At 41.5% G+C, this 8757-nt stretch overlaps 1 non-coding gene across 1 annotated transcript; it reads right to left on the bottom strand.

Moving 5' to 3' along the window:
• Positions 1 to 8420: 8420 nt before the first annotated feature.
• LOC130852907 (U6 spliceosomal RNA) lies at positions 8421 to 8527 on the bottom strand. Its single transcript, XR_009053607.1, has one exon. It is a non-coding gene; the product is annotated as a U6 spliceosomal RNA (small nuclear RNA).
• Positions 8528 to 8757: the final 230 nt, after the last annotated feature.

Below are 8757 nucleotides of genomic sequence, written 5' to 3'. Positions count from 1 at the left end.
ATAAGGATGCTGCCTTGGTCCGCTCTCAGCAGGACCACCGTCAGCAGCTCAGTCGAGGTCCTGGGTGGGGCTGTAGAGAACCCGGCTGGCCCCAGTCCTGGCCAGGGCCAGTGAGATTGTGTGGGACAGAGATGAAGGGAGGGTCCCGCCTGCCTGCAGGGCTCAGCCGCTCACCTTCCAGTGGCCCTGCATGGACACAGCTCCTCCCTGGGTGGTCTCAGAGCTGGCCCTTCTCATTTATCTCCACCACCCGGCCTGCTGTGGAGACCTCGGGCCGGGGGCGGCCTGGGGCTCGGGGTTTCAGCCAGCAGGCAGACAGCCAGGTCTGCAGGCAGACAGCCAGGTCTGCAGCCACCCTGCCACCCACGGAGCCTGACGAGACACCCACAGCAGTGATTTTTCACCTGACCGCACATGGATGTTCTTTGATACAGGTGTTTAATCCATGCCACCGGGAGGGAAAATGGATTGGGCTGAATTTGTCAAAAACCAGGCGGAGGACTTCCCTGGTGGCGCAGTGGTAAAGAATCTGCCTGCCAATGCAGGGGACGCGGGTTCAAGCCCTGCCCTGGGAAGATATCACGTGCCACGGAGCAACTAAACCCGTGCGCCACAACTATTGAGCCCATGTGCTGCAACTATTGAAGCCCATGTGCCTAGGGCCCGTGCTCCACAACAAGAGAAGCCACTGCAATGAGGAGCCTGCGCACCACAATGAAGAGTAGCCCCCGCTCGCAGCAACTAGAGAGGGCCCGTGTGCAGCAACGAAGACCCAATGCAGCCAATAAATAAAATAAATAAATACATAAATAAATAAATTTATTAAAAAGAAAACAAACCAGGCAGAGGACTTCAGTGGCTGGTGAGCGACAGCAGGTGCGTGGCCGGCCTCACTGACGGGGTGACGGCCGAGGCTGGGGCTCGGGTGAAGTCTGTGTCTGCTGCCCAAGCAGGAGGCCACGTGCAGGAGCAAAAGGTACCAGAGACCCAGTGGCCCTCTTGACCGTACCCTCGGCTCCCTTTTCAGCTGGGTTATGTGTCTTTTTCCTTTTCAAATCAGTTTTTATAGAAGTTGTTTATGTCTTCTGGATTCTAATAATCCATTAGTCACATGCATGGCAGTAGTTTTCTCCAAGTCTGTGTTTGCTTTTCACTCTGTTTGTGGAATGCTTTTGTCATCCCGAGTTTCACATTCAAGCGGGACAAACGTATCATGTCCCTCACTGTCTGTTTATGCTGTGCCTTGGTTAAGAAGTCATTTGCTTCACCAGGATCGTAAGCAGATGCTCTCTGTTTTCCTCTGAAAGTTTTATGCTTTGCCTTTTCACATTTCGGTCTGATTTTAATCCCCCTGGAATTCAGGGTGTACGTGGTGTAAGACGGACACTGAATTGAATCCTTTCTGTGTGGAAAGTCGATGTTCCTGGTGCTATTTGTTTTGTTTTTATTTTTTGGCTGCTCCACAAGGCATGCGGGATCTCAGTTCCCCGACCAGGGATGGAACCCAGGCCCCCTGCATTGGGTGCTCGGAGCCCTAACCACTGGTCCACCAGGGAAGTCCCCCGGTGCCATCTGTGAAGCAAACTGACTTTTGTGCCCGCACTGTACAGTAAGATAGCCCAGAGCCACATGTACTACTCAAATGTAAACTAATTGACATTAAATAAAATTTAAAATTCAGTTTTTCAGACCAGTTGGTGGTACTTCAAATGCTCAATAGTCACAAGAGCTGACAATTATAAAAATAATATATAAAAATGAGTGAGGGTAGGAGAGATGTAAAAACACAATTCTGAAGTGCAATTTCATGAACACACGTGGGCAACTGCACTAATCAGGGGTCATCCTTCTTAAGGATGGAAGATTTACAAAAGTTGGCCACATTTCAAAAATACCAACAAGTGGGTCCTGCAGGCTGCACTCTCTGCTCAAGCAGTAGTCAACTTAGACATCAACAGCAAAGCGTATTAGCAAGACCCACAGTTTCGAAATGAAAAAAGGCTTCTAAATAATCCATCTTCAAGGAGAAGCTCACAAGGGAAACGAGAACATGTTTAGATCTGAACAGTAACTACTCATCCAGACTTGTGGGGTGAAGGGGGAAGAGGCCTTCTGTTTTGTGCATCTTTGTGTAAATCCAGTGTTTGGTTGGTTGTTTCTCATGATCGATTCTTTGTTCTCTGTTCTGTTGATTTCTGCTCCTGCCTTTGTGGTTTCCTTTCTTCTACTTTCTACAGTTTGTTCTGTTATTTTTCTACTTCTTAACTGGATTCTTAACTCATGAATTTGAATTACTTATCCTATTATAATATTTGCAATTTTAGGTTACAAATATTCCCCTAATTATTGCTTTGGCTGCACTGCATCAGATTATGCTGCTTAACTGTGCTTATCACTTTTTTCCTGTTCATACTCATCTTTATGATTTTTAGTTAGAGTTATATTAAAATCTCCTACTCTGTCAATTTTCCATCGTACTACTGTAAATTTTTGATTTATATATATTTAATCCTATGTTCACTATTCTATAGTAATTCTTTTAATCATTACTGATGCTTTTTTCCTTAAAATATATATAAAATATATATATTTTGTCTGATATTAATGTAGTGCTATAAACTTTAAGGAAATAAAGTAGTATTTACTAAATTTATTTGTTTCTTCCTTTTTGCCGTGAAAACTTTCTGTGTTCTTATATTTTATGAGTATCTAGCTGGATTTGATTTTGTCACATCTTCATTTTAACTTGCAAATTCAGTTCATTTATATTTACTGTCATATTTGGATTTATTTCTATCATTTTATTTTGTGATTTCCATTTATCTGTGATATTTCTTTGTTCTTTCCCTCCCTTTTTCTGCTTTCTACAGGGTTAATTTTTCTTTATTATTTTTTCTTTCTGATGTGGTGTAGACTTTTTAGATTTTATTTAGATTCTGTTTATAAAAACATGTACACTTGGCTTAACAAAGTCTAAATTCAATCCAAATCTCTACAGTCCTCTAGAACATTAAAAGGACCTTAGACTATTTCAGTCCTTATTATATGATTCTGTTTTATGTGCTATTCTGAATTATTTTAGTTTCATCTTATTTTTAAAATAAATTTATGTATTTATTTATGTATTTATTTATTTATTGTCTGCTTTGGGTCTTTGTTGCTGCGTGAGGGCTTTCTCTAGTTGCAGAGAGCGGGGGTTACTCTTTGTTGTGGTGCGCAGGCTTCTCATTGCAGTGGCTTCTCTTGTGGAGCACGGGCTCTAGGCATGTGGGCTTCCGTAGTTGTGGGCTCTGGAGTGCAGGCTCAGTAGTTGTGGCACACGGGCTTAGTTGCTCCATGGCATGTGGGACCTTCCCGGACCAGGGCTCGAACCCGTGTCCCCTGCATTGGCAGGCAGGTACTCAACCCCTGCACCACCAGGGAAGCCCTGAATCTTAATTTTTATGTCACAAAATTGGTCATTGTTATTATTTAATAACAATTAATCTTGTTTTTGGATTTTTTACATATTTTATCTTTTTCCCCCATGATTATTTCTTGAATCTCACTCCTTCCTCTGGTTTCAACTTTTTTTTTTTCCTCTTTGAAGAATATCCTTACTAGTTCTTTCAGTGAGGGCATGTGAATGTTAAGTGTTTGGGTTTTCTTTGCTGAAACATTTCTCTCTTTGGTTCCCAATCCTGACTGGTAGTCTAGCTGGGTATGAAATTCCAGGTTGACAGATATCTTCTCTCAGCTTTGTCAAGACATTTTGTGACTTTCTTCTGGCTCCTGTTGCTGCTGTTGAGAAGTCATGTTGTTGGTTTAATTGTAGTTTTGCTGTAGGTTACCTGCTGTTAGGAACTGAATTGTGTCCCCCCCCCACCCCCATTCATGTATTGAAGCCCCAATCCCCAGGACCTCAGAATGTAACCATATTTGGAGATAAGGTCTTTAAAGAGATGACTAAGTTAAAATGAGCCCGTTAGGGTGGGGCCCTAATCCAACATGACCGGCATCCTTAAAAGGAAAGGAAGAGATCCAGGGGTGTGTGTGCACATGTGGGGACACAGCGAGAGGGCAGCCACCTTCAAGTCAAGGAGAGAGGCCTAAGGAGAAACCATACCTGAAACACACTTCCAGCCTCTGGGACTGTGAGAAAATAAATTTCTGTTTTTAAGCCACTTAGTTTGTGATATTTTTTAAGACAGCCCTAGTAAACTAATGCATCTCCTTTTCTCTCTGTTTACTTTTAATATATTTTCTTTACCATAATGTTCTGCAGTTATACGGTGATATAATTAGATGTGTAATTAATTTTGAAATTCTGCCTAGAACTTATGAGTCATGGATCTGAGAATCCATCTTTCATCAATTCTGGAAAATTTTCAGGCACTGTCTGTGCAGAAAAGAGTGAGGGGCTGAGAGTGCTCTCCTTAGAAAGTCTTGCTTGCAAGGATGACCATTGGTTGACCTCTGGGAACTCGGATTTCGGGAGAGTTCCTGCCGCTTCTAGAACTGAGAAGAGAGGCTCACTGTGGCTAAAGTGCTTGTGCAAACAATATGGTTTATGTTGAACTGCAGGTGGATAGAGGCTGTCTACAGGAGCAGCTCCCAGTAAAACCCCGGCCCTGGGCCCTGATGAGCTTCCCTGGTAGATGTCACACATGTGCCACAATTAGCTGCTGGAAGAATTAAGTGGGTCCTGTGTGACTCCAATGGGAGAGACTCTTGGGAACTTTGCCTGGTTTCCTCTTCCCTTTGCCGCTCTTGCTCTATATCCTCTTGTTGGTGGATGTTGCAGCCGTGAGCACCTTTCCTTCTGAAGCTGCCCAGCCCTTCATCGTATGAGAGCATCGTGGTTTGTCCAGAGGCTCTACTGTGTCTGTGTGCGGGTATTTAGGTTGCTTCTGACATTTTGCAACTACAAACAAGGCTGCAGGGAATAACCTTGTGCCCTTGTACTTTTAGGATGCATCCCTAGATGTGGACTGCTGGATCACAAGGTAAGAGCATATGTCATTTTGTAAGACGCTGCCTAATTCCTCTCCAAAACGTCTGTTCCAGTTTGCATTCTCATCATCAGGTATCGGGGGCCTCCTTTCCCACAGCCTCACTGACAGAGTGTGTTGTCTTCCTTTCTGGTTTCATCACTATGAAATTGTATCTCAGTGTAGGTTTTTTATTGTGGTAAAATAAATGTTTACAATTGTAACCACTTTTAAGCATACAGTTCTGTGGCATTGCGTACACACACACTGCTGTGCAACCATCCCCACCACTCATCTCCAGAACTTTTCATCTCTCCAGACAGAAGCTCTGTCCGCATTACACACTCACTCCCCATTCCCTCCTCCCCAGCCCCTGGCACTCCCATCTTACTGTCTGTCCCTGAATCTGACTATCTAAGGACCTCCTTTGAGTGGAGAATTGTCCTTTGGTGACTGGTTTATTTCACTTAGTATAATGTCCTCAAGGTTCACCCACGTTGAAGCCTGTGTCAGAATTTCATTCATTTTTGAGGCTTGTGGTTTTAATTTGTATTCTTAGTTATGTGTGAGGTTGACATTGTTTCATATGCTTAATGGCCAGTTTTACATCTTACGGGAGGATTTTCTGTTCATGTTTTCTCCCTTTGTGTCTCGTAGGTTTGGTTTTTCTTTCCCTCTTCAGTATTTAAGAACTTTTAATATATTAGGAATATTATCCCTTTATTTATGATATGTGTTGTAAATACTTTTTCCTAATTTGTCAGTTATCCTTTGACTTTGCTTACTTGTTTTTTGAATGGAAGATTTTTGTTTAGTCACATTTACCGGTCTTTTCTTTTATTGCTTCTGGATGTTTAATCAAAGTTTGTGGCATTCACCCTTAGTTCCTTCAGCACTGGTATGGTTGGAGTTTAACGTTTTGTATGGTGTGAGGCAAGGATCTAATTGATCTTCTTCCAAATGGCTACCGGGTGGTCCCAACACCATTTGTAAAAAAGTCCATCTTTTAAAAGAAACTACCACACTTCCAGAGTGGCTGTACTGTTTTATATTCCTGTCGGCAATGCTGTATGATGGTCCAGTTTTGCTGTAGCATCAGCAGCATTTGGTGTTATCACCACTTTTATTTTAGCCATTTTGATAGGTGTGGTTTTAATTTTTATTTTCCTGATTACTAATTACATTGAATATCTTTTCATGTGCATATTTAACATATATATTTTCTTTGGTGAGTTGTTCACTTATGTGTTTTGCCTATTTTCTAATTGGATTATTATTTTTTTTCCTGTTTAGTTTGAGGGTTCTTTACTTTAGATACAAACCCTTAATCAAATATGTGGATTGCCAGTATTTTCTTCTGGTCTGTTATTTTCCTTATTCTCTTCACAGGGTTTTGCAGAGAAAAAGATTTAAATTTTTATGAGGTCCATTTTATCCATTGTGGGGGCAGTTTCTTTTAAAACTAGGAATGCACTTATGACCCAACAATTTGCACTCTTTGGTATTTATAGCAGAGAAATGAAAACTTAAGTTCATGCAAAAACCTGTCCATGAAGGCTCACAGCAGCTCTGATGGTAATATCCCCAAATTAGGAACAACCCCCGTGTCCTTCAATGGGTGAATGTTTAAACAAACGGACACATTCACACTCCGCAAGAGAAAGGAGCAAACTATTGATGCAATGGGAATTGTAGTCAGTGAAAGGAGCCAATCTCTGAAGGTTGCCTACTGTATGATCCCATTTATATAGCATTCTTGGGGTAATGCAGTTAGAGATGGAGGGCAGATTAGCAGTTATCAGGAGCTCAGATTTGAGGGCAGGAGGTTGTGGGGCTGTAGAAGGGTAGCACCAGGCAGCCCTGTGGGTGCCTTCTGCAGTTTGTGGTGGTGCTGGGTGGGCACATGCGTGGAACACGTTGGGAAGTGTCACGCAGACACACACATCACACACACCCATCACAAGGCCCATTCAGGCTAGGGCAGCCTGCAGTCTGAATGGGCCTTGTGGATTGTACCAATCCCTGTTGCATAGTGTGGACATGGTGCAGGCATGTAAAATGCCAACAGTGGCAGAGGTGGAGGGTGGCTGCATGGGACCTCCCTGGACATTTCTTTGCAACTTCTTGTGAATCTGTAATTATTTCAGGATAAAATGTTACAAAAAGTCCATGTTTGCCCCTGTGATTTGAGCTGCCATCTTTATCATATACTAAATGTTCATATATGCGTATGTTTATTTCTGGACTTTCCATTCCATTCCCCAAGTCTGTTCATCTACTCGTGGGCCAGTGCCCACTCTGTGGTTACAGCACTTTATAGTATGTTTTAAGATCTGGTAGAGAATGCTGCCTTATAGTTTTCTTCCCTGCCCCAGTGTTTTCCTGGCTCTGTTTGCATATGTATTTTTTTCCATATGAACTTCGGTATTAACTTGTCTAGCTCCATAAAAAACCTTGTTGGCATTTTATCGAGATCCATTAAATTTACAGATTCACTGAAAGGGAGCTGACATCCTTATGATGAGTCATTTAATTAAAGAATTGGGCATGTCGTCCCGTTAGCTTAAGCCTTTTAGGGGCATTTTAAGGTTTTCTTCATGTAGGTTTTGCACTTTTTTGTCAAGTTTTTTCCTAAGTACTTAATCTTTGTTGCTATGGTAATTGGGGTTTTCTGTACCACTATGTCCTCTGATTGGTTAGTGTTTTGTGTATATGTAGGCTCTTGGTTAATTTTACATCCTGCTACCTTATTGAATTATTTTATTGTCTGCGTTAGTTTTATCATTGGTTCCTTATGAGTGTTCAGAAACTACTAGCCCATCATTTAGAAATAGAGATAGTGTAAATTATTTTCTAATTCTTATGCTTCTATTTAATTTCTCTTGTGTAATTGCGTTGGCTAATTCCTTCAGTACAATATTGAATAGTAGTGGAGATACCAGACATCTTGCTTTATTCCTAATCTTAGAAGAAGAAATTCTTCTTAACATTGAACCAACTCTGTACTCCTGGAATAGATTCCATTTGGTTATGGTACATTATTTTCTTTATGTGGTATTGAATTGTGTTTGCTACTGCTTTGTATCACTATTTATTTTTTTTTTTTTTTTGGGCACACGGGCTTAGTTGCTCCGTGGCATGTGGGATCTTCCTGAAGCTGGTATCGAACCCGTGACCTCTGCATTGGCAGGCGGATTCCTAACCACTGCGCCACCTAGGAAGCCCTGTATCACTATTTAAAAGTGATACTGGTTTATCATTTTCTTTTTTTTATACTGTATTTGTAAGATTTAAGTATATCACTAAAAGGGTGTACGTTTCCCTTCTTTTTCAATGATCTGCAACAATTTTTGAAACATTAGAACTATTTCATCTTTGAAAATTTGGTAGAAATTCCCCGTGAAACCATTTAGGCCTCATGCTTTTTTTTTTTTAAGCTCTTTATTGGAAAAAAATATGGAGGACTTCACAAATTTGCGTGTCATGCTTGTGCAGGGGCCATGCTAATCTTCTCTGTATCATTCCAATTTTAGTATATGTGCTGTCGAAGGGAGCACAGCCGCGTGCTTTTTTATGGGGGAGTTCCTTGACAACTTTCTCAATTTCTTCTCTGGAAATTATTCTGTTTATGTTTTCTATCTCTGGTTAGGTCAATTTTGGTTATAGGCATTTCTTTAGGAATTTACCTCTTTTATCAAGTATATTAGTTTCCTAGGACCTCTGTAACAAAGTACCACCAATTGGGTGGCTTGCAATAACGGAAATTTCTTGTCTCGGTTTTGGAGGG

Source organism: Hippopotamus amphibius, chromosome 4, assembly GCF_030028045.1.
Source record: "Hippopotamus amphibius kiboko isolate mHipAmp2 chromosome 4, mHipAmp2.hap2, whole genome shotgun sequence".
In the NCBI taxonomy this organism is placed as follows: Eukaryota; Metazoa; Chordata; class Mammalia; order Artiodactyla; family Hippopotamidae; genus Hippopotamus; species Hippopotamus amphibius.
The sequence above is the reverse complement of the archived record's forward strand: the minus strand, read 5'-3'. Positions and strand labels throughout refer to the sequence as shown.